This window comes from Lissotriton helveticus, chromosome 3_1, assembly GCF_964261635.1.
Source record: "Lissotriton helveticus chromosome 3_1, aLisHel1.1, whole genome shotgun sequence".
Lineage (NCBI taxonomy): Eukaryota > Metazoa > Chordata > Amphibia > Caudata > Salamandridae > Lissotriton > Lissotriton helveticus.
In genome coordinates this window covers 85,510,221-85,536,395 of record NC_136061.1, presented here as the reverse complement: position 1 = coordinate 85,536,395, position 26,175 = coordinate 85,510,221, and the positions used below count along the sequence as shown (strand labels likewise).

Here is a 26,175-nt window from a genome sequence, read left to right as displayed (position 1 = left end):
AATGTTCAAAAGTCCATATCTTCGGCTCCCGGAGTCCAAATCGAAATCCGAAAACGGATAAATGATCAGCAGGGTCGCGCCAATAAGAACCCGTCATCTAAATCAGGATAGGGTACAGGATAATCGGTGGAGGTGGCGAAGGTCCGGGAGCTCTAAGCTCAGGCGACCATCTTGGGTGCGCGCTAAGCTCCTAATAATAATAATAATAATAAGAGATTTATAAAGCGCCTGGCTGCACAGCTGTGTATCCCCGCGCTAATTGCCTACAAGACTCACCGAGGAAAAATACGGGATGGTCAGAAGAGAACGTTATTGGGGAAAGAGATATGTTTTAAGTTTAGCTCTAAAAAGAGTTTCTGAGGGTTCCATTCTTAGATGGATAGGCAGATCATTCCAATGTTTTACTCCAAGATAGCGAAAAGAGCGACCACCTATTTTCGCTTTATGGACACGGGGGATTTTAAATTGTGACATTCCTGAGGACCTAAGGTCTCTGATTGGGCGATGAATAGTCAATAGATCTCTTAAATAAGTAGGACCTTTGTTATGGGCTATCTTATGGGCATAGCAAAGGCCCTTAAATTTAATTCTTTCCTTAATAGGGAGCCAGTGTAATTTGGACAGAGCTGCCTTGGCGGATGTTCTTTTGGGTAAGCCCAGTACCATGCGTGCAGCCGAATTTTGTAAGCATTGAAGCTGGTGAAGATGTTTTTGGTTCAGTCCTAGTAGGAGAACGTTCCCATAATCCAAATGGGGTGTAATTAGCGCATGTACGATGGTTTTTCTGGCTTCAATGGGAATGAGATCAATGATTTTTTTTAAAATTTTTAACGTGCCAATGCATTTGCCTATTGTTTTGTGGACTTGAGATTTTCCTGACAGATCAGAGTCGATCATAATTCCGAGGTTTTTCACTTTTTCGACAGGGTGAGGGCAGTCGCCCAGAGTGGTAGGCCACCACATCTGGGACCATAGAGAAACTTTATTTCCTACTACCATCACCTCTGTTTTATCTCCATTCAGCCGAAGGCAGTTGTCATCCATCCACATGGCGACCGCCGCCATACAATTCGAAAAATTGGAAGCGAATTTCTCGGTGTCAGGAGTGAGCTTAAACATGAGCTGGGTGTCATCGGCGTAACTGACAATGCCCACCCCGAAATTCTCTACGACCCGAGCCAAGGGCTCCATATAGATATTGAACAGGGTAGGGCTCAAACTGGAGCCCTGTGGAACCCCATGGCTCGCGTTGCGAGAAGATGATTTAAAGGGTGGGCAGTGTATCTGAAAAGATCTTTTCGTAAGAAAAGATTTGATCCACGCCAGAGCATGGTCTTTTACTCCGATGTCTGAGAGTCGGGACAGCAGCGTGGCATGTAGCACAGTATCAAAAGCTGCGCTTAAGTCTAACATGACCAACGCTGCTGTCTCCCCCTCGTCCACCATCCTGCGGATATATTCTGTGGAATACAAGACAGCTGATTCCGTGGAATAGTTGGCTCTAAATCCGGATTGAGTAGGGTGGAGTATGTTTTCTGATTCTAAAAAAGCCATCAGTTGTTTGTTTACTACTTTTTCAATTATCTTGGCACATTGTGGCAAGAGAGAAATTGGCCTAAGATTTTGGAATTGAGTAACCAGAATATTGGGTTTTTTTTTTAGAGGAATAACTTGAGCCTGTTTCCAAGCTTCCGGGACAAAGCATTCTTTGAAAGAAAGGGTTAACATCTGACTTATTTGATCCATAAGTAGGTGGTCCATGATGTCCCTACTTTTTTCTAGAGGACACACATCGTTGGGAGAGCCAGAGTGGATACTGTTGATTATGCCAGACAAATAAAGTTTGTCAGGAGTATTAAATTTGGTAAGGAAGGCTTTTTGAGGGCGGGGCGATGACTTTCCCAAAGTAGAGGGAGTGGGGAAGGTTGCGTGAATTTTCTCAACTTTATTGACAAAGAAATCCGCTATTTGCTCGCATAACTCGTTAGAGTAAGTGTCCTGAGTATCTAATCTAGAGGTGTCAGCCAATTCCTTATAGATCCGGAATAGTTCTTTTGTTGGATTAGTGGCTTCTTCAATTCTGCTCTGATAAAAAAGACTTTTTTCCTCTCTTATTAGTTTCTGATAGGATTTTAATTCCAATTTGTAGGTTTCCTTAAGTTCCAAAGAATAATTTTTTCGCCATTTCCTTTCAATCGTTTTGCAGCGGGCTTTAGCTGTTTTTAATTTTTCTGAAAACCAAGGTTCAGATTTTGATTTCCTGACTGGGGGCTTAGAAGTCCAAGGTGCAATTTTATTTAGTGCCCTATTCAGCCAAAGTTCATAGTTGTTCCAGGTGTCTAAAAGAGATTGTCCTGGTGGGAGCGGGTTAGTTTTTAATTCAGTGATAAAGCGTTCAGGGGTATAAATTTTTCCAGTTACGACGCTTCTTGTGCAGAGGTCTGTTCACATTATTCGTAGTTTTTTTTATAGGTATATTGAAAGTAATCATGTAGTGATCCGACCAAATTATTGGGACGGGGGGGTGCATTTCGATACCTTCCCAAGTAGCAAAAACAGGGTCAAGAAGGTGACCATGTTGATGAGTGGGCAGGGTAGAGAGCAATGTAATTCCCAATGCGTGGAGAGCTGTTTTAAGTAATTGGGCTTCTCTGGCATTCATATCTTCAAAATGAAGATTTAAATCACCCAGAATCATAAGATTGTTATATTGTATATATATGTATATCCTTGCTGTAACAGTGTTGATGCAGCGCCAAGTAATGCCTAGTGTTGCAATGTTCTTTCAAGTGTATTAGCGTGCCACCGAAACCATATCAGATGCATTTCGGCTGTCCTGCTGCCTTACTAACTGATGGTGAGGGGCCATCTTCCATTGCTATTTACAAAGGGAACTTCTTGACCTAAAAAGGCTATTGGTCGATCCGGGCAAAGAAAATAATAACTTCATGCTTGTAACATGTTAAAATTACTGGCAAATATTAAATGTATGTTTCAATCAAAGTTTACAGTTAATCAAAACAATTCCCTCAATCTAAAAATTTGAAATTCAAAATGTGTTGAAGCAAGTGTGAGCGCAAACATACAATTAATCATGCTGCTTTTTTAAGAATACATGTAATACATTCTGTCAATGTGGGCAAACAATAGGGGAACGTTGAAAAATATAAATAAATGTCATTGCTACATCAACAAGCATTTGCAATGCAATAGGTCTCGCATTTGCGAGAGTTTAAGATACTGGCATTATAAATGACAATGCCTTTTATTTATGTTTTAAAAACCAATACATAAATAAAAGGCACTGGCATTTAAAATGCCAATAGCTCAAACTCTCACAACTGCGAGACCTATTGCATTGCAAATGCTTGTTACTCAAGCACTCGTTCGCATACGTGTCCTGAGTAGGGCGTGGGTAGTGCTTGTGTCAACAGGGGTTTTCATTGTTTCCACCTGGAAAGGCCAGTTCTGCATACATTGCAAGTGGTTCACGTTCACAGCGACTTGCAACACTAAACCCTAATGTCAGAAAGTTGATTGACTGCCATTTGCACTTCTTTGCATTGCAAAGTACCCCTTCACGTGGCCTGAGTGCCAGTGCTAGCCCATAGGACATTTTCGCCTGGCTTTGAAAAGATAATCCAATAAGTTAGAAACCCAGGTCTTGGATCACAACGCATTCTAAACAAAGCAGCCATAGTGCCACCCAGAGCCGGCTGGTATCCTTTGAAAGTGGTGAGTCGAGTGAACGGGTAGTGTACAACAGCAGTCTAGGTGCAGCAATGTCCGTGAACTCAGGCCTGTCACATTAAAGTTGTCCTTACCTGCTACTTAGGCACTCATGCTCACCTGGGCCATTCTCCCCATGGAGTGTTGTACCCATCAAAGGCCAATGACAGTGTAAAGCGTTCTGTTCACTGGCACTGCTCGGTTGATTGTCCTCGTCCTGGCTTTTCTGATTCCCAGGTCTAACAAGAAACGAAACTTACACACATATAAGAAAAAAAAAGCAGGAGGCAGATAAAACAAATCCCCGCCGGGCCGCCGCGCTGCCTGCGACGACCCGAAAGCGGTTGGGAAGCCGGCCAATCACAGCGCAGCCCCAACCGGAAGTCCCGCCCCATCGCGGCGAGAGGGAGAGAGAGCTGCCCGAGGAGCCACGAAGGCTCCGCATTGAGTCCCGGTCCCGAGATGGGGGACCGGGTGAAGAGCGGGCGGGCGCATGGGGAAAGCGGGGCTCTCATGTGGTGAGAGACCCCCGCAAAGCGCTACCGCCGCCCGAGATGCAGATCCGCCGCCGAGCACCGCCAGAACAGGTGAGTGTGTTGAGTGAGAGGAGGGGTGAGTGGGGGTGGGGTGTACGCGTGTGTGTGTCTCTGTTTGAGTGTGTTTGTGCGTGCGTCTGTCTGTCTGTGTGCGCGTGTGTATGTTTAAGGGGGGGTGCGTGTGTGTATATGCAGTGTGTGTATGGCTTTCTTTGTGCGCATGCGTGAGTGACGAAGTGCGCGCTCACGAGGTCGAATCTCGGCCTGCAAATGCGCGTGGCACTTTGCTGTCCTCATTCCCCGAAAAGTAACTACATTAGTTGTCTCGCATAGACAGCAAAAGCTCTGCTTTTGCTTACGTCTAGCGAGACCTAAAAATGAGGATCAACATTGCATGCAATACATCAATTCTTGTAAGTGAAGAAACATTTTATCACGCCCTTGGTGGCCCCTACACCATTGGAATTGTAGTCCATGAGTCTCTGTAGGTCATCAGTGTCACACCCTTAGTGGGCGCTATCATGAATAATACTACAAGGTGTAGGAACCTACACTTATAATGAATAATCAGTATGCTAAAAGGAGAAGACACATAGTGGCAATTAATACTTTGTTGCACCCCAGTGAGTTTTGCCTCTTGGCCCTCAGTACCTTATGGTTCCCACTCCCCATCGTTCCAACGGTTCTAATAAATCATATTCAAAGTACCCACATTCATGGGGGTCAGGCCCATCGAGATTAAATGGTATGTCCCTACAAATAACCTTTGATGCATGCTACATTCCCAACTCAATGCCACCTGCGATGACGTAACAGTATCATCTATAAAACATTTCTCATTCTAGTTTAACAGATCATAGTTTCTATACTGCTTCAGACTGCGAGTACTGGGATAGGGCTTCCCCAATCTCACAAATATTACCAGTATAGTGTGAATACCTATTAGTTCACCTATGGATGCCTCCTGATCCATCTGAGATGTACCTACCCACACCTGTAAATGTAGAAATTCCTTAGAATAGTAGATTGACAGTCTTTTGATCTGTGCCTTGTGTTCGCTTAGAGAGGTATATATTTACAAGTGAGTGTGGAGGTCCGCCTCCATATTAGGGCCACTTGGAGTTTTTGAGTTCAATTCAATTATGTACCGGGATTCCAGGTGAAATAGTCCCCCACCTTCTGTTAACTGGAATGGTTACAAAATATTGTAATGCATTTATGTCACTGTTGTGGTGTTCCTCAAAGTACCGGCCAGCGGGTTTGTCTTGTCCTCGTGTTTTATTGCCCATAGGTGTTGTAAAATCCTTTTGTGGATAAGAAGTGTGGTGTTTCCCACATACTTAAAATGGCAAGTGCATGATAAAATGGAAACTGCATGGTCTGTTTTGCAGTGATAACTGCCATGTATACACTTGCTAGATTTTGGGAAGGGTGGCTTATGTGTTCTGGTGTTGACACTGTGTTGTCATGTTTTGCACTTCCCGCAATGCCTAAAACCTGTGTTACAGCCAACAATGTAGTTTGCGTGGAGGAGACAATCTCTGGACTACTCTTGACTTGGTCCTGACTCATAGACTTGTTTTTCCTGATATCACCCCATGTCTTCAAGTGGCCATCTTCCCCAATACAAGATCATTCTTGATCAGATGCCAGTGCTCTTGTAAAATGGATCTAATGGTACTTCCTGTCCTATTTGTTTTAGGTCATGATCAATTTAAAATGTAAATCTGTTTTAGATTTCTTATGTGATCTTTTCTCAATCTCTGTGTTGTGGAATAGCAAGTGATTTCTGGATTGGGATCTAGATTTCCACTTAGCCTGTTCAACATTTGCTCCCAAATACCATCTACCTTGTGACCTACATGACAAATCTTCCAACGTTTTCTCCTCCTTAATCTCTTCCATGCAATTTCATTTGGAGAAGTGTGGCTCAATGGTTGGAGCGGCAGACCCTGATGCAGAGGTCTAGCCCGGGACCAGGGTTCAATTCCCCGCCTCGGCGGGTCTTGGGCTAAAAAAAAGAAATTCCAAGGACCTGATCATTCTCACCTCGGTGCCTATTCCAATCATGGAGTCCCACTCTGCAACTCTGGGCAATAGCTTGCTTAATCTCCACAACGGCCCCCACAACGCTAAGGATGCCTGGCCTCCACCTTGGTTGTGCCCAGGAGTGGACACCTCACAGGGAAAGCCAGGATGGGTTCCACAGCGGTATTCGTACAAGCGCCTTGAGACCCTTGCGGGTGAGTAGTGCGCTATACAAGTATCAATTTACATTTACAATTTACATTTACATTTGGCTTGTAGACTTTCCCCATAGGGGATGCTATTGTCTAAATTGCGCGGATGGAAGCTGAAAGCATGTAGCAGTGTGTTGCTGAATGTCGGTTTACGGAATAGTTTTGTTTCCAACCTGTTATTCTTAAGATAGACTGTCAGGTCCAAGAAGTTTACTACCGAATTGCTAATAGTTTGTGTAACCGGTAAATTGAGATGATTGGTCTCAGTTTTCTTCAGGAATTCTCTGGCACTGCTCTGAGTGCCCTTCCACACCAGGAATAGATCATTAATGTACCTTCTCCAATGTATCAGATGTTCTGACCACTCCTGATGGTCCTCAGTATGGATCACTTGCTTCTCCCAGCAGCCCATATGCAAATTAGCATAGCTGGGGGCAAAGTAGGTGCCCATCGTAGTTCCAGAGATCTGATGGAAAAGCTCTTTGTTAAAGAAGTTACCTTCTAAACATCTTTGGACCATTGTGATTAACATTTTAGTGTGTTTCCATAGTATGATAGGTCTTGCATCTAATAAGTGTTTAACTGCCATAAGACCGTCAGTATGCTGCATACTAGTGTATAGCATGGTCACATCTATGGTGATTAGATTATACTCAGATTCCCATGGTAAATCATATATTTTCTGAAAGAATCACTTGTGTCCTGGGTAAACAAAGTCAAGCTCTTGACAAAATCATATAGCAAAAGGTCCACATAATTTGAAGTGTTCTGAAAAGCACTTCCCAGTGCTAAGATGATTGGTCAACTTGGGGGGTTCTCCATGTCTTTGTGGACCTTGGGAATTAAATACAGCACCAGTGTTTTAGAGTGGTCTGCTGTGAGAAATTGGTATTCGTCATGGCTGATAAGTCCTTGGTCATGCCAATCTAAAAATTCCTGATAATAATCCCTTTGTGTTTGTTTCATAGATGTCAATGGGACACGCATATAACAGTGTTTGTTGTTCAAATGCTTGAAGGCTTCAGGCATATATTTGTCCCTTGGCCATAGTAACAGGTTTCTGCCCTTATCAGAATTTCTGATGATGTAGTCAGTTCTCGCTGTCAGTTTCTTTATAAGGGAGCTGTAGTTCCTCTGGTTATCGCTCTTATCTAGCCTCTCATTCATGTTGGTGTACAGGCCTTTCTGTTCCTGAAATACCAAGTCGCTGAATATATCTAGAGTGTCTTTGGGGGTCATTGGTATAAACCTGTGGGTGCTTCACCTTAAATCTCCATATCAGGGTAGATGTTGTCATTCAAGCCTAAGTTTTCATTATCCAATTCTTATAGTGTCAGATCAAATCCATGTCTGCCACCTGCAGTGAATTTTTCATGCTGCCTACCGGTTGGATAGTCTTAGTTTTCTTTTTTGGTTAGAGTAGAAAGAATTTCTTAAGTCTCATGGCCCTAACAAATGTAAAAAGATTTTTATACTTTTTTGAGTATATTGCATATTTTGCAGGGGGCAGAATGACAGTCCTAGTTTGAGGATGTCTACTTCCTTGGGTGACAACTGAATGTACGTTAAGTTGATTATTGTGTTGCTGTCTTCATTGAACGCACAAGGTATCAGTCCTTGCCCCATTTCCCCGACTTCCCTTTTTTTATTGACTTGTTTTCTCTGGCGCTGTTGCGCCTTTTCCTCCTCTGCCTCTTCCTATTTGCGTTCTTTGACTTGGTTGTTCTCTGTGCCTCAGGCAGACGCTGCGGTCTATCCGTAAAATATCAAGCTCTTCAATGACAGAGGAAATATTTGAGCCACCTGCTGCACTTTCTTCAAGATCAGTTTCAACTTCTGAACTGGGGACACTATCCTGTTTCTGGACAACTTCTTCTCCTGTTGGATTCTTTTAAGCGAGGCACTGCCTCCTGAGGTTATTGAACTTGTTATCAAAGGTAAAGATCTGGCCATAGTTGTAGTCAATTGTGTTGCGCTTGAAATTTTGCGCTTTCCTGACCTTAATGGAATCCTCCAATTTGCTGAGTCTTTCTTTGACTTGAATGCGGAAATGTTTCTCAGTTTCCTGGCCAACCTCTTTACTGATATCTGTATATACACACAGAATTTCTCCTCGGATCTTCTTTCTATCGATCTCAGCATACCTTACTAATATGACCAACATCCGTCATGTTGATTCACTGCTGTTACCAGCCCACTCCCTTAGCATATTGAGGTTAGTGTTCTCATAGCTTGGTGCTACTAAAATGCAAAGTACTCTGGGAATATGCCCTACCTCCAAGCTAGGCGTAACGCAGGTTTTAAGTTTTGCAGGAAGTGCAAAGCATGCCAACACAGTGTCAACACCAAAGAATATAAGTCACCCTTGTCAAAACAATCAAGCATCTACATGGCAGTTATCACTGCAAAACAGACCATGCAGTTTACATTCTATTATGCTCCTGCCACACTTCCAGTACACAAAATAATTTTACAACATCTATGGGCAATAAAACACGGGAATAAGACATACCCTGTTGTCCGGCATTTTGAGGAACATCACAACAGCAACATAAATGCATTACAATATTTTGTATTAGATGTCATTCCACTCAACAGGAGGGGGGCGACCAGGTCACTACACTAACCACCTGGAATCCCAGCACATAATGGAATTTAACTGAAAAACTCCAAGTGTCCTTAATATGGATGAGGATCGTGACACTCATTTGTAAATATAAACCTCACTAAGCGAACACGAGGCATCAGAGACTCATGCTCCACAAGTCCAATGGTATAGTGGCCCAACAGGAGCACGATGAAATGTTTGATCACTTTCAAGTACTGATGTATTACATGCACTGTTGATCCTCGTTTTTGATGTTGCAGTGAAATTTCTTTCAGTTTTTTAACTTTCCCATATTGTCTGCCCACTTGGGCTGAATTTATTCCATGCATTCTTAAAAATGCAGCATGATTAATGGTATGCTTGCGTTCATACATGCTCCAGCAAATTTCAAATTTACATTTTTAAATTTTGATAATTGCTTTAATTAATTGTAAGCTTTGATTGAAAAATCGGTTTCATATTTACAAGTGATTTAACAAGCTACCAGCATGAAGTTCATTTTTTTTCCTTCCCAGATCCTCGATCAGTGTATTGCTGACTAGGTTGATAGTCTTTGTACGCTGACTATTGTGAGGTCACTAACTAGCCTTTATAAATAGCATTGGAAAACAATGCCTCACTATGAGTGGGCAAAACTGCAGTGTTGCAAGGATTCTGCTCCTACACAGAACTGAGCACAGAGACCCAGGACATCAGTGAATTGTGGTGTACCAAAAACTCACCTCAGTACCTAGAAAAACCCCAACTAGCTAGCATCGGTGTCTCATTAGCTCTTCGTCCTATAGCAAAGCAACCAATGATTAGACAACCTAGAACATGCAACTTAGGACCATCTCTGGAATGGTGGGAAGTGAGAACACTCTTTTGTTATACTCTCATACCAGTCCACAACAGGAGTAAAGAAGAGACACGATAAGGTTAAAATTTTTATTTTAACAACGTGATTTCATATGCAGTATCTTAGCCAACATAAGCAGACATATGATTAAAAATAATATGGTCAGCATGGTTACAACTCCATAAAATACAAAAGGAGAAAGCATATTAAATGATGGTGAAAACAGGTCCTATAGCGTCTAGTTTTAACACTCTCCCTATATAGGAACTGTATATTATAAACTAAAGAAGGTCTCTTGGACTTGTCTAGGGGGGCCCCATTACCTTTCCACTCAGTAAGTGGGATTCAGTGATTTGTACAGGATCACAAGATGTTGAGCCGGTGCTAGACTCAAACCCTGTTCCCCAATTCCAAGGTCGGCATTATGCCTTCGACATGCATTAGTTGTGTTAACCCAACATTCCCTGCATACTCTAAAAAGATGGTAATTTAGTAATATTTACATTGACAAAGATAATAGGCAAAACCTATTAGCTTTACCAATGCTTGTAATAATATGGTGACATCACACAGTGGACACATGTAGACTTGTATGTCAAGCCTCCCCGCTCTCCTGGACATGTGGACCAAGGGTCCCACAACATAACATTCAGCCACTGTGAAGACCCGCGGCTCTACTCGCATCATTAGTCCTGGCAATGTTAACGGGAAGGATCCGCGAGCTGTCCGCGGGAGTGTGGCTGTAGCTGTAGGATCCGTTGGCACGCTGCAGGGAGCTCTGGCGGCGTCTGGAAAGGGCAAACAGACTCTCCCCGAGATTTTCCGGCATCAGTGCCTCAGGACGCTGGCGGTGAAAAGTCGAACTCTGCAGATTCAGTGAAATTGGCAAAACATTCTGCAGTAAGGGCGGGAGAGGGAGTGCTCGCTCACTCATCATGCATCTCCGTTTCCAGTCGTGAGGAGGTCAGTAACACAGCTATCATTTCCTGTGATCAAAGAACTGACTCTGCTCTACCAGCAATTGCCTAAAGTATTTTCCTGAGCCTCCCAAATAATGCAGTTCTGACGGGGGGGATGAGGAGTCTTTGGGTACGGCAAGGAATAAGGAAAGCTGTTCTGGTGCTCACACTCCAGAACAATGTATGCTGGGACTGGTAGTCCAATCAAATACTCAAGTTTCTAACCACTTGGTATTGGGAAGTGCTTCTCTGGATTCTGCCTCTGGAATTATTGGTGATTCAAAGGAATCTGAGGGGACTGAAGCAACTGAAAGAAATGACAAGTTCTATTCTATGTCAGACCACTCTGTGTCATCCGTGGAGGAGGGTGAAGAGGAGGGTGAAGAAACAGAATGGTCTGATTATGATAGTGAATCTGGGGACTGGCACTTGAGCGAGGCGTCGAAAGACGAGAATGCATTGGGGGGTGCCAGCACAGTTCACAAAGCTACGAAGCTTAAAGCTCATGCACTGGCAATGCTGAGTAGTGGCCCGGGCTCGGGCTCTTCTCCATCAGTGCTGCAGGATTATCCTTTGTCAGCACAGCTTGGCTCAGCTAATACAGGTGACTTTATTACGCCCGTAGGGGGCAAGAAGGGTGCCTCGTTCTCACCAAAGCCCCCGAAGGATATGACCCTATCCATTATCTATCAGACTATTATGGCTCACCGTGAGGAGACAAGACAGGAGAGTGGTCAAACGCAGGGGGCCTGTCGCAAGATGCAAAATTCAATTCGCAGAGTGGCAAAAACTTGCTCTGACTTCGCTGCTAGGATTGTCGAGGCTGAGGAGCGTATCTTTACTCTGGAAGACGCGATGGCTGTTCAGAAGGGGCTTGCGGATGTGATTAAAGACCAATATTCTTTGGAAACTGACCGACCTAGATAATAGGGCTAGAAGGAACAATCTCAGGAGTTTAGGAATTGATGAAGGCAAGGAAGGTCAAGATGTTCGCCAGTTTGTTGTGGACTTATTTACTGAAGCCTTCCCGGAGGTCACGCAATGGGACTGGCAGTTGAAAGGTCAGCGGGCGCACCACTTTCCGTTTAAGAAGAAGAAGCAGTCCTCTGGAGATAAGCCACGAGCAATCCTTGTTTGTTTGAACAATTTTTTGGCCCGGGAGAAAATTTACGATCTTGCTAGACCAGATAGGAGAAGGTCGGGGAAGGGCTGCGAATTTTTTGTCAGACCAGATTTTTGTCCAGTCACTGTTGAGCGGAGGTGGCAGCTCCGCCAGCTTATTTCCCCATTTCAAGCTAAGTGGGCGCAGGTTTTTTTGCTCTTCCCCTCAAAGCTGAAAGTAATTTTTTAGGGCCAAACCAAGTATTTTCTCTCCGAGATTCAGGCGAAGGAGTTTTTGGACTCTATCTAATTAACACTTCGTTTTTTTTGTGTATTAAGGTCAGGGCTAACCATTGACAATAATACAGTATACTGAGGGCTGGTCTGGTCTCTCTCTGCCGATTATGTATTTGGTACTTTCTCTGTTATGTGATCAGCTCATGCCCTCAGATGATGTTTTAGATCCGGGGGTAGGGTCCAGGGGAGGGGGGGTACCAACCTAAAACATCGCAAGGACTTCGGTCCTGTTGCCACACGAGGGGGGTGAAGGGGATGGGGAGAGGGTGGTGGGGGGGCTTGGGGTGGGTCTAGGGGGTGGTGGTGGGGGTGAGGGTTTGTTGGGTGTGTTGGGTGAGTCTTTTTCTGTTTTTTCCAGTCGTTGAAGCACTATTTGCTTTGGTGGCAACAGATTTCGTTTCGCCATTTTCTGGATGATATCAGTGGAAAGCAGACTTCAACTTTTTAATGAATGGGGCAGAACAGATTACGACTTAGCTCTTGGAATATCTGTGGGCTGAATGATGGGAAAAAGCGTGGGCTGCTCTCTAAGATTATTCAAACAATGCAGGTAGATATACTGTGCCTGCAAGAGACCCACATACCCTGGGGGAGGCGTGAATCTTTAAAATTGCCTGGTTATGATCTTATTACCTGCTCCCGCCAGACTTCCATGATTCGGGGGGTGGCTATTCTGTTGAAGAAAGGAGTAGGTTGCTGTAAGAAAGTCGAAGAGGATAAGGTAGGTAGGTGGGTGATCGCTGAAATTGTTATAAACAGTAGGTTCTTATCGGTTTGTTCAATTTATGGGCCTAACGTAGATGATCCGGAAGTCTTTAGACACTTAAATATTGAATTAGCAACATGGCCACACCCAATGCTTTTTTGTGGGGACTTCAATATTAATTTGGCAAGCCAATTCAATTTAGCAACAGATTGTTACTATTCTGGCAGGAAATCTCGGGTTTTTAGGGCCCATCAGATTCTAATATCAGAGCACGGACTGACTGATGCCTGGCACTGTCATAATCAGGATAAAGATGGGTATACGTATTACTCGGCCCCTCACAATAAAATGGTTCGCTCAGATTATGTTTTTGTTACCGATCAGTATGTAGGGGCAGTTACCATAGCTATTTTGCCAATGACTCTGTCAGATCATAACGCATTAGTGTTGGAATGTCCTTGGGAGCGTACTATTAAACATCCTAGATCCTGGACATTCGAGAGAAAGCTCCTTTTAGATCAGTTATATCGGGATCATATGGAACGTTGGATTACTGGGTTCATGAATATTAATAGGGGAACTGCTTCAGACTGTATCATCTGGGACACATTCAAATCTGCATTACGGGGGGAGACAAAAAGTTGTTCAGCCTATCGCTGGAAGTGGATGCAGGCGCAGATCAAAAGACGTTTTGCGTAACTACGGGTGGCAGAACTGGAGTTAGTAACCAATATTCATCTCAGTCGGGACACTGATAAGAGTCAGAAGGTGGTCGCTGTATTGAAATCTAAAATTCTGAAGTCTTTTGGCCAGGATCTAGCTGCTAAATACGTGCAGTATCGCACAATGATGTATGAATATGGTGAAAATTCCGGTAGGATCCTTGCTAAAAGGCTTCAACAGAAAAGTGTTGCAAATCGTATACTTTGCATCCTGGACCAGCAGGGCTGTATTCAGGATACTCAAGAGGGTGTAATGGATGTCTTTAAGAATTTCTATGCCTTGCTGTATTCTGAGGAATCTGCTGTTTCTCAAAGCGAGAACTTTTCGGATGACTTTCTTCTGACCTTAGATACTCTGGTGGTCACGTCAGAGCAGAATATATTACTTTCCGCCCCAATTACTTGGGAGGAGGCTGAAGTGGCAATCAAAACTCTGGCTAATTGGAAGGCTGCTGGCCCCAATTCTATTCCTTTAGAATTTTATAAGCGGTTCTCTTCTTTGGTTAGTCAGGATATGTTGTCAGTATTTAGGGCTGTACAGGGTGGTGTTATTCCTGATTCTTGGCGTCAAACTACGGTGGTATTGTTCAAAAAGAAAGGCAAACCAGAGTTAAACCCTTCTTCTTATCGGCCAATATCACTTATCAATACTGACAGTAAAATATATTCTAGGATTCTATCCATTAGACTTGCTCAGGTTATTGTCCCTCTGGTTTCACTCCATCAGCATGGGTTTGTCCCAGGTAGGGACACAGCGGACCATGGACCATGTACGACGAGGCATTGCACTTTTGGACTGGGCTCACACCACGGGGTCCTCCCTAGGTGTGATCCTCTTGGACACCGAAAAGGCGTTCTACAGGGTCTCCTGGGGGTTCTTGTGGTCTGTCCTCCGTTGGAAGGGGTTCAGCCCTGAGTTTATCCAGGCCCTCCAGTCGCTTTATATTTCTCCATTCGCCACAATCCGCATTTCAGGGCAGGAGTCAGGGTGCTTTAACATCAGCAGGGGAACCAGACAAGGATGCCCCTGCTCTTTGCCCTGTACATTGAGCCGTTTCTAAGCATAATAGAGGCAAGCGAAGATATTCATCCCGTCAGGGTTCAGGGGGTAGAGTACAAGGCACTGGCTTATGCCGATGACATTGTGGTTATAACTAAAAATGTTGGAACTGCCTTTCCTGCTTTAGAGGCGCTGGCTGCGCAATTCGGTGCTCTTTCCGGATATAAGCTAAACATTACAAAAACCCAGGTCATTCAGTCGAAAAGTATGACCCTTTCTGATGTCTCTGTTGTAACAGAAGGAACGTATCTTGGGGTACAAATCTTTTCTGCAGTCACTGACATTCCGGACTTAAATTTTCTCCCGGCTATCGACTCTGTTAACACTAAGCTGGAGAGGCTTGATCACTTGCACCTGTCATTGTTCGGTCGCTGCAACGTCTTGAAAATGCTAATCCTTCCAAAGTTTTTATACTCTTTTAGGACAATCCCTCTGGTGATTCCCCTTAAAACGTTGGCCAGGGCTGAGAGGATCTGTCTTAGGTTTCTCTGGAGCTATCGACGGGTACAAAGGGCGGCGAAGTGGACCTGTCTTCCCAGGGCACGGGAGGGTGGGCGGTCCCTAATCTGGTATATTACTATTGGTCTGCTATGCTACAACACTTTGGCTCGCCTTTGTTTGGGGCTAGAGCTGATGTTCCATTATGTACTTGGCCACCTATATATGAGATAGCCTTGGGCGATGCTGCCACGGGTGCTTGAGCCAAGCTGTTTTAAAAAGATAAGGTTTAAGGTTAGCTGGGCCATGTTCTCAGTCTGGCAGAAAATTCGCCATAAACTTAGTATCTCGAAGATCAATTATTATACTCCCTTTAACGCTACAAGTGTGCTTCCATCTATCTTTCAGGATAGTGTTACTTTTAAATGGCAGTCTATGGGTTTAAAAGCTATTGGCGACCTGGGTTCCAATGGGCAGCTGGCCTCTTTTTCCTCTCTAATGGAAAGGTTTCATTTGCACTCCAATGATTTTTTTAAATATCTTCAGGTCAGGAGCTTCTTAGACAGACACTATTATAACATCTCCACTCTTTATGATAAGATCGCTCTAATTGAACTTGTTAAAACGAGGGCTAGAATAGGAGCTATTTACCAATGTCTTTTATCAGATCCTACCGACAACTTGGATGCTCAGAATAGTAAGTGGTCAGGGAAACTTGGTATCTCTGGAGTGGATTTGAGACCTGCTTTGGAGCTTGCTAGCTATGTCTTAGTATCAGGCAGCTTCGCCACGCAAAGCTACATGGCTATGTTTGATCTTTACCATACCCCAGCTAAGATCGCTAAATGGGGGGGAGAAAGGGAGACTCCTGCTCTAGGTGTAGACTACAAGCTGCAGGCACAATTCATATGTTTTATGTGTGTCCAAACTTGAGTGGTTTTCTTGGAGATATTGAGGTCTTTATTACGCAGGCTGGGCTGTCTCCTCCTCTCTCACTGCAGCGCGTGGGCACGCCAAGATGGCGTAACCATGCGCTTTATAAAATCCTTTATTATTATTATTATTATTAACGAGGTGCTTAATATTCCGGTGGAGATCTCTCCGGGGCTAGTTATATTGGGGTGCGAATATCCTGGCGCTTCGAGAGATCAAGATATACTAGAGCATTCTGTTTATAGCTATGGCAATGATACGGCTCTGTATAACGTCACAGTGGCTAAGTATGGAGGCTCCTACTTTTAACTGGAGACCTAGGATGCTAGCTTGGTACAATTTGGAGTCCTCTGTATATCTGTTAAGGGGGAGAAGACGGCGTCAGCTGGCCTCCAAGATCTGGGCCCCTTTAGAGCACTGGGCTAAGTCTTGAAATAACTCAGTTCTTTTTTTTCAATTAAGTTTTTTATGTTTTAAAATCGGTATTGATTTAATTTTGGGTATCTTTTCTACGGTTTTCAATTTCCTTTTTTTTTCTTTTTCTGTCCTGTTTAAGACAAATGTTATTGTTGCCTGATGTAGATCTGTGTGTTATGAACATTGTATCCACAACTTGGTATATTCTTGTGTTATGCATTTTTTTGAAAAACAATAAATAAAGTATTAAAAAAAGAAAAAGCTAAATGCCCAGAGCACAGAACTGAACAAGATGAGACAGTGAAGAGCATGGAATAAATTAACTAGACCAAGGGCTGTTTCTACCATTAGGCAAAACTAGGGCGGCCAAAGTAAAGGGGAAACCATTTTTTAATTTGAAATCATACAGCAACATACGGGTGTACACCTACTTAATAAGTGTTTACTTTGGCTAATGTAAACATTGCCTCTACGTACCTACTTCAAAAGTAAGAAAGTAAAGCTGCTACTGAGTATTGGGTAGCGACGCTCCTTCGACAATTCGACGTGACGTTATATTTGGCGCCGTGGGCATCATACTACGCTTGCTGAATCACCACCTTCCACCGGATCATCACACGGGAAGAGCGGATCCTCTAGGACGAAGAATCGATGGGCCGAGAGCCGCCGCAAGAGACAGCAACAGAAGACAGTCCCGGGATTGAGCCGCACATGAACGCCCGTGCCTGAGGTCACAAGGTTGTTGTGCGAGAGCTAGGTTTTGTACTTCTCTTTCAACATATCTAAAAGGTAAGTTCTATTTAATATATAAAATATATAATACCTTAATTATTTAATATTAAATATACAGTATGTTCAAAAAAACTGGACACATCACACCGTTTGTTTCATAAATCACAACAGATGCGCATTCTCGTTAAAAAATGAAATTAATTTTTTAAAAATTGCTTTTTTTTCAACCACGGATGTCATGCGAACTCAAATGTCGAATATGAAAAAAGCAAGATTATGTTATGTATCGCTCACTTGGCAGGGTTGTCATATGTCAAACACTTTCAGTGTTGCAATGTATCACGTAGTGTGTTTTATAATCATCAAAAATGAGAATCAATATTTCATAAAACTAAAAAACACATTCATATAAATTATCAATGACATTTTAAAGAAAATACAAAACTTCGTAGCAGCGGAGCACTACAAATTTCCGTACTCCGGGTAAAAATCCGTTGCTCCACTGCTCCGTGCTCCAGCTCCAAGCACCGCTTCAACGCTCTGATATTTAGTAGCTTAGACCGCAAATATGTTGGATAGCAGTGTATATTTCCCGCAATTATTCGTACTACTTCAGAAAATGGAGTAGGAATTTGGATGAAATAAATCTTTGTTTAGCGAGAAAAAAACTACTGTCTTTTCTCAAACAAATTAGCTGCTGTTTTCTTAAAACTTGACGTATACGCAAAAATACCATCTTACTATTCGATATAATATATCAAGTGAGTTGAAATCATTCAATTGATCTTTAAAAAGATTTACGAAAATCGTTTCCATTAATGTTACTGGCTTCTTGAATTTTTCGGTAATAATGTTGTTACAATTTTCTAATGCAAATATACAAAATTAATTATAATATACAAGATTCAGAATTATTATTGCCTTATATTTTTACAGGGCGAATTAGAAAGGATCAAAAATGGCAGGGAAAAACTCTCAGGTGCTCAGCACAGAAATGGATAAGAGGATAGAGAAACAGAACTATCCAAATTGAACGGGTCTATTGAAAAATGTCTCCATCCTCCAAAGAGGTCTCTTGAAATTGTTTGGGCATCAACTGCGACAACCTCAGAAAAAGATGACGATATAGACCAACCAGACAAGGACATAGAAGTAAACAGCTGAGAGCAAGAAGAACACGTTGTAGTGGATAGTGAACGAAGTAAACGCCCCAAAATAACTGAAGAGAGCGTACAAATAGATTATTCAGATCCTGCTTCCTGTGAAGACTTACCAATAAGTGGAGACAAATTAAGAATTCTTTTGGTTGAAAATGGGCAAAAACAAGTGAGCAAAAAATGTCCATTAGATGAGAAAAAAGGAAGTTTTCAGCTGTACATTATAAAAGGAAACTTCCAAATGGAGAAGAAGTTTACCATGAATACCTTCAGCATTCTGTATCAACCGATAAAGTTTTCTGTTTTTGCTGCAACGTATTTGGCGGAAATTCAAGTTCAAATTCAAGTCTTACTCAGAATGAATGCAACGATTGGCATAATATATCAGCGATTCTGTCTTCACACGAAAAGAGTGTTTAACATATTACCAACTTACATAACTGGAAGGGCCTGTATGCAAGTCTAAAGCAAGATGCAACTATAGATAGTGTTAATACAAAAAATCTTAAAGAAGAAGAAAAGTACTGGCATAAGATCTTAGAGTGCGTAATATCTCTTGTAAGAGTTCTAGGTGCACAAAATGTGGCCTTCCGTGGCAGCAGTGATAAAGTTCATGCTCATGACAATGGCAATTTATTTAAATTTGTGGAATTTCTCGCCATGTTTGATCCTATTATGAATGAACATCTCAGGAGAATACAAAATAAGGGTAAAAGACATGCTCACTATTTAGGCAACATTATTTCAAACAAACTGATCCAAGTGCTATCAAACAGTATCAAAGAGAAATCATTTAATTGGTTAAAAAGGCAAAGTATTTTTCAATCATTCTTGATTGCACCCCAGATATCAGACGCATGGAACAAATGACCATAATCATAAGATTTGTAGACATTGTGCAATCTTCAGGAACAGAACACTTTTTGGGATTTGTACACTAACCGCAACCACAGGTGAATCTATGAGTCATGTTCTGAGAAATCAGCTCAAAAGCTTGTTATTGTCAATTGAAGACCTACAAGGTCAGGGTTATGATAACAGGAGCAATATGAATAGCAAAGAAATAGGTCTGCAGAAGAAAATTCTGGATATTAACCCGTGTGCCTTCTATGTCCCCTGCAGTTCCCACACCCTAAACCTTGTGGTAAATGGCGCTACTTCGTGTTGCACTGAAGCAGCAGCCTTTTTTGATGTTATACAACGATTTATTGTATTCTTTGCTGCGTCTCCAAGTCGATGGGCTATACTGAAACTTCATATACCTTCTTTGACTATAAAATCTATGAGTGATACTTGGTGGTGAAGCAGGATCGATGCCTTAACTCCCATCAGGTACCAGTAACCGCTTGTGTATGATGCGTTGTTTTATATTACTGAAGATTCAACTCTCAAAGGCTCTTATGGTACTATGACTAAGGTTGAAGCTGAAGGTCTTCTAAACAGCATATCTTCATTTAAGTTTGTTGTGGCAGTTGTAACATGGCACTGTAAATTATTTCAAAAAAATTTGACCAGTAACCTGCTGCAAAAGAAGCACTTTACACTTGAGAAAGCAGTAAATGAGCTTAAAAATACAGAGGAGTATTTAAAAACATGAGGAGTGACATGGAATTTGAGAGAGTTTTAGTTGATGCTCGAGAGCTAGATGAAGAAATCAATATTGAGCCAATTTTTCAGCCAGAGATAAGAAGGAGGAAAAGGAAATAGTTTGCTTATGAATCAGAAGATGAACCCATCGCTGACCCCAATGAGAAGTTCAGAGTAAATTACTATTTTGCAATATTGGACACAGCAATTAGTTCTGTAAAAGAACAATTCACACAGTTAAATGAAATTGCAAGATTATTTGGTTTTCTATACAATATAACTGACCTCAAGTTGAAAACTTCCAAAGAGCTCATGGATTTGTGTATCAAATTGGAAACAGCTCTAACCTGGCGTAGAACTGGAGAAACCTCATCTTTTCTAAAGGATATTGACGCGGCAGCTCTCTGCTCTGAACTTTCAGGAATAAGTAATTGAATACAAAAAAATTTTAAACCCGAATTTGTGATGAACTATCTGTGCCAAAACAGGTTAGAAAATGGTTTTCCTAATTTGTTCGTAGCTCTTCGTATCCTTTTAAGTTTATCAATATCAGTGGCAAGTGCGGAGAGGAGTTTCTCAATACTCAGATTAATAAAAACCTATCTGCGCAGTTCAATGAGCCAAGAGAGACTCATGGGACTAGTCACAATTTCAGTAGAAAAAGGCATGGCTTACCAGCTTGACATTAGAGATCTTCTTAAAGACTTTGCTAAAATAAAGGCAAGGAAGGTACCATTGGATAAAGAGAAAGAACCCAAAACACCATTGAAGTTAGAAGAGAAAAATTTAAAAACAAAATAAAGTATCATGAACAGTGCTTATTTAATGTTTAATGTGTTTTATTGTTTAATGTTGAATGCAAGTCCTTTCATAATCAATGCATTAATTCTTCTAACCTGGATGATAAGGGGAGAGAGGGATGATACCAAAGGAAAGGGGCAGCATTTTTCAATTCTCGCCTAGGGTGGCAAAACACCAATAAACAGCCCTGACTAGACCGACGACAGGAATACTGTTCGATTTAGATACAACTTTTGGCTATATTAGAACAATAGAAGACAACTATGAAGCCATGGTGAATAATATTGGCAGAACACTAGATAGAGAAATTCCCTTGATCAACTGGAAAGACCGCGAAGACCATCAGCCTCATGGTGTAAGATTGCATTAAAAACTTCTAAACAAGTTTGCATAAATTGGAAAGACAATGGCGTAGATCCTACTCAGAGGAGGAAGAAAATTGGCACCAACATTTATAAGAAGGATGTCGGTATAGCAAAAGCCAACTATTATGTGAATGCAATTCTTGAAGCCCCCAACTGTGCTAGAAAGGTCTTTGAGATTATGCATAAACTGACTGCTGGAAGTGGGGGTCCTTATCCCTCACTGCCACCACCAAATGCTAGAGGCAGGAGTACCTGTCCCGCACCGCTGTCGCCAAGTGCGAGATCCAGACCCCTCATTTTAACGTTAGGCTAAGTAAGGACACCGTCTGAGATAGCCCTGCTCACCCCCTTAGTAACTTGGCACGAACAGCCAGGCTTATCTCCAAGGCACGAGTGTACAGTATGTGCAACCACACTCACAGCAACCCAATGATGTTACCACAAATAGACTCCACACAGGTTTTTGTAAAACGAGTATAATCTTTATATAAGAAGATATACGATATGACCACAAGATACAAAACCAACATATAATGATGGGTAGTATTTCTTCCGGTGGATTGGTAGTTTCTAATCCAAACCACCGCTTCTAACCAACAGTTAAGCTTACTTCTGACCATTTCCAAAAGGTTAGGCAAGTTGTATTGCTAGAATCACACACGTTGCAAATGAAAAGAAATACTGCAATGCGTAACGATATACTCCTGTACTGTGCAATAGAGAAACAATGTCATACGTAGCACCACAGTCATGTACTTTGCAATAGAAGGAATAATACATTGCGTATCACTACCAGCAAGCCCTGTGCAAGGAAGAAACAAAGCAATGCGTCACGCTACAATCATGTACTGTGCAATGAAGAAATAAGGCACTGTCTCACGTTATAATCAGGTACTGTGCGATCAATAAATAATGCAATGCGCCAGGTTACAATCAGGTACTCGGCAAGGGAAAAATAACGCAGTGCGTAGCACACAAAGCATGTAGCACAGATAAGATCAGGCGTCATACGACGGTTCGATAGTTGTTTAGCAGCAATAATGCAAAGTGTAATACAACAGTTTCGGTGTTCCGTTAACAGTTGCCCCCAATATTGATCAATGATGACACAAAAGTACAGCTTCTCACTCCTGCTCCAGTACTGCCTCTCCCTGGGCCAGCACAGGCCTAGACCCGAGCGGAAGCAACAGGCTTGCGCAGCTGACAAAAGCGAGAAGCTAAGAGAGTGTCCCTCCGGGCCCGCACCCCACCCCAGATGGTGATCCACGTTACCAGGGGGGGCGCGACCCCACTCTCCTCTCCTCCTTTAGCGACATGTGCCTTGATCCAGAACTAAGTCAATGGGCACGGCGGCGGCGGCTCGGCTTCTCCCGGGGATGCCGGTCCGGGCCTCTGCTGTTTCACTAAGAGGGCCCGATGACCTGGCCCTCCTTCCAGCGGTCTCAGTGGATACCGAGACCCGCCCTCAGCACTGTGGAGACCTTCTTCGAATTCGGTGCACTCACTACCCAGGCACTCCTCACTAGCGCCTCTGGTTGCACCTCGACACACACTCTGCGCGTCCGAGTCTCGCCTCTTCTCTGGTGCACACGATGACAAGGAACTCTTCACCAACGCCTCGCCTAGCACCTCAACACCTGCATGTCCGAGTCTCACCTCTTCTCCCAGTGCACACAACGACCAGGCGCTCTTCACCAATGCCTTGGCTGCACCACGACACGCACCCTTCACGTCCGAGTCTCACCTCTTCTCCCGGTGCACATGATGACCTTCACCAATGTCCCGGGCTTGCACCACGGCACCCACCCTGCGTGTCAGAGACTCACTTCTTCATTCGGTGCACACAACGACCAAGCGCTCCTCACCAACGCCATGGCTTGCACCACGACACGCACCCTGCACGTCCGAGTCTCACCTCTTCTCTCGGTGCACACAACGACCAGGCGCTCCTCACCAACGCCTTGGCTTGCACCCCGACACGCACCCTGGACGTCCGAGCCTCAGCCTACTCCTGCATGCCCATGATCACAAAGCACAACTTCTGGGGCTCTCAAGCTGCAAAAGCATGCGCACACCACATTGCTTGGGACTTCTCCTGAAACTTTTATGTTCCTGTGTTTCCAAACAGGGAGCCAGCTCACCTCGGGCCCTTGGGGTTCAAGACACATTACAAGCACAGTCTTATTCAAGCAGGGAGACCCAATGCTTCCAAGCACAGTCCCAACAGCCTCCCCCTTGGTTAGAACAGCAAACTGCAGACCAGCCCCAGTTCACGAAGCAAGAGTTGGTCTTTTCCCAGCAGTCTCTACAGTTGCTGCTTCCTTAGCAGAGGTTCCATTTGACCACAAAATGGGTTCAAGCCTTTTCAGTCTCAATCCATTTCTGTTTCATTCCAACATTCAGGGGTTTCAGCTCTCATAGATATACCCCTTAATGTCTTTGAAGTTCTCTAAATCAGTTCTGGGTGTCTTCCGCCCAGTGTCACCTTTCTCCCTTTGATACTGGGGGTCTGGATCCCTAATCACTCAGCAGGAGATGGGTCAATTGGTTTATAGCACCAGCCCAGGCCTTTTCACCTCCCGGGCTTCTCCTCCCCCTACTCTCCAGATGGAGGGCAGCCTGGTGCCATCTCCACCCATTACTGGGTCAAGACCCCTCCCAGCTCCTCTCACCTCTCAGATCCAGACAGTCAACCCACACTCAACAGAGACACACAGAAATGCTTAAAGCACAAGGCTCAGCCACTTTCTAAAAGAGTGGTTTCTGAACGCACAGTAACATAACCACTTTCACAGAAAGATGTGTTATGACACTGTGAGTTCATACATACTAAACTTCACTTCTCCTTTTTTATCTTATAGGAAACTAGGCTAACAAACACAACACCCAGCCTCCCCCATTCTGTCCTATGGGCAGGATGGCCTTTCAGCAGTGAAAAACAAAATGGAGTGTTTTTCACTGTCAGGACATAACACACACCTTAGTATATGTCCTGCCTTTTACCTACACTGCACCCTGCACAGGGTTTACACGAGACCTACTACAGGGGAGCCCTATGTGTATGCAGAAGGGAAAGTAAGGCCTACAAGTGGGTGCACTTTTCTGGACAATATGCTAACTTAGCAAACTGCAATGCAGGCCTGAGTTCCCATCTCCGCGTGCCTTTGCATTACTAGCCCTGGCACACACAGTGCCCATCACTAGGGACTTTACTGGTGAGGCAAACATACCAATCATGGCCAACCAATTACCATTACACTTTACATAGGGAACAATTGTACTTTGACACTGATCAGCAGTGGCAAAGTACCCAAAGCATCTAAATTGGCAACTCTATGTCAGGAAAACGGTCTAGGGGGAAAGCAAAAAGTTCAGGGAACTTTAGCCACAAGGCCATGTCCTTCACTGGCTAATTACAAAAAGAGGGTACGTAGTTCCTTATTATGGGCCTAAAAAGAGGTGCGAGAGCTCAGGGAAACTGCCACTACGGTGGAAGTTGGCCCTACAAATGTTAGAATAGGAAGGGAGGGGAATTCCTCCCTTCGGAACTAGGGCCCTCACACACCCAGCCAGCTAGGTGTCCTGCTTCATCATTGGGCCTGCTCCTCGTCTGGTCGGCGCTACAATACCGGACGGGCACCCAATCAGGGGCTCTTTAGCGGAGATCTTTTGTTACTCGCCGTATGGTGTAGTGGGGGTGAGGGACCTAATAGGTGTAGATGTGATGTGCTAGTGAGTGCTAAGAATAAAACAGATAAGGGAGTCCAATAAGGGACCTTTATTCTGGTAGGCTCCCAATCCGATTAAAAATAGAAAATGAGTGGCGACTATCTGACCATAATGAATCAGGACATTGCGCTCTACTCTTATTTTTCGGGTCAACATGTTTCTTGCCTGGTTGTCGGGGGGATCAATGGCAATTCTTCAGGACCTATTAAATACACCATGATGAGTGGAAAAACCTACCGACAATATAGTAAGACTGCGGGATAAGGTACCCACAGGTGTGGAGGACGACCTGGAAAAAAATGGGGGAGACAAATCATGCTTAACCACAGGTTAACAAAACAATTATATAAACGATGTGACAGTAAAAAACTCTCTCAACTTATTTATAAATTATAACATTGATAATAATGACCCATTATATAAGTAAAAAATTCCTAGTATCATCACACAACATTAATGCTGAAATGCGGTAAAAAGACTTACAGCAAGCTCATTGTAAAGTGTTTCAATAGGGACTCAAAGTGACCTCGAAGCTAGTGAGGAACAGGCGGTGGGACTCACCTAATGTCATAAAAGGCATGCCTCGACAGTTGTCGGCAGGATATGGACACCTATGATGTAGTGTCCTATAAGGGCAGAATAGGGAAGACAGATTACTGAGGTTCGGCATATAGAGTCATAAAAAGCCATATAGAGGAGGACATAAAGCTAGCTAGTAGCAGGGGGAAAAAAGAGGGTGTATAAGATGAAGCACCGGCTCTTCCTAATGTGTAACAACACAAGCTCTCATAGTGCTGATGGCTAGCTTTCTGGAAAAGTGTGAGCCCTCCAGGGGGTCAAAAAGCCTCACTGTCCGTAGGTACACCTCCAGTATCGTGAATTTCGCCCGGAGTTCCCTTCATACCTGATTTCCGCAAATGCAAGTGGGTAAACCTGCCCCATGGCCGCCGGAACTGGATGGTAGTTGTACGCTTAGTGAAAGCGCTGATAAACCCACAGGTTGCAGGTTGTGGGGGCGGGGCTGGCATCCCATAGGTTGGAAAGGAACATGCAGTAGAAAGCTCTGGACGTCGGGGAGCCTACAAAAAAGGTATTGTGTCAGCCATCTTAGAACGTGCAAAGAGGCCCGTACTTACTGTGTAAATTGCTTAAAGTTAAGAAATCTAAGCTGTATAATGTAAGGTATGTACCTAATCTAGATAGGTTTATAAAAACTCGTA

General features: G+C 43.4%; 1 long non-coding RNA gene across 1 annotated transcript in view; it reads right to left on the bottom strand.

Moving 5' to 3' along the window:
- Positions 1-25,902, bottom strand: part of LOC144824419 (uncharacterized) — a 34,372-nt gene extending 8,470 nt beyond the window's left edge. The window contains exon 1 of the long non-coding RNA XR_013608940.1: positions 25,860-25,902. This is a non-coding gene — a long non-coding RNA (uncharacterized LOC144824419). The remainder of the gene's footprint in view (positions 1-25,859) is intronic.
- Positions 25,903-26,175: the final 273 nt, after the last annotated feature.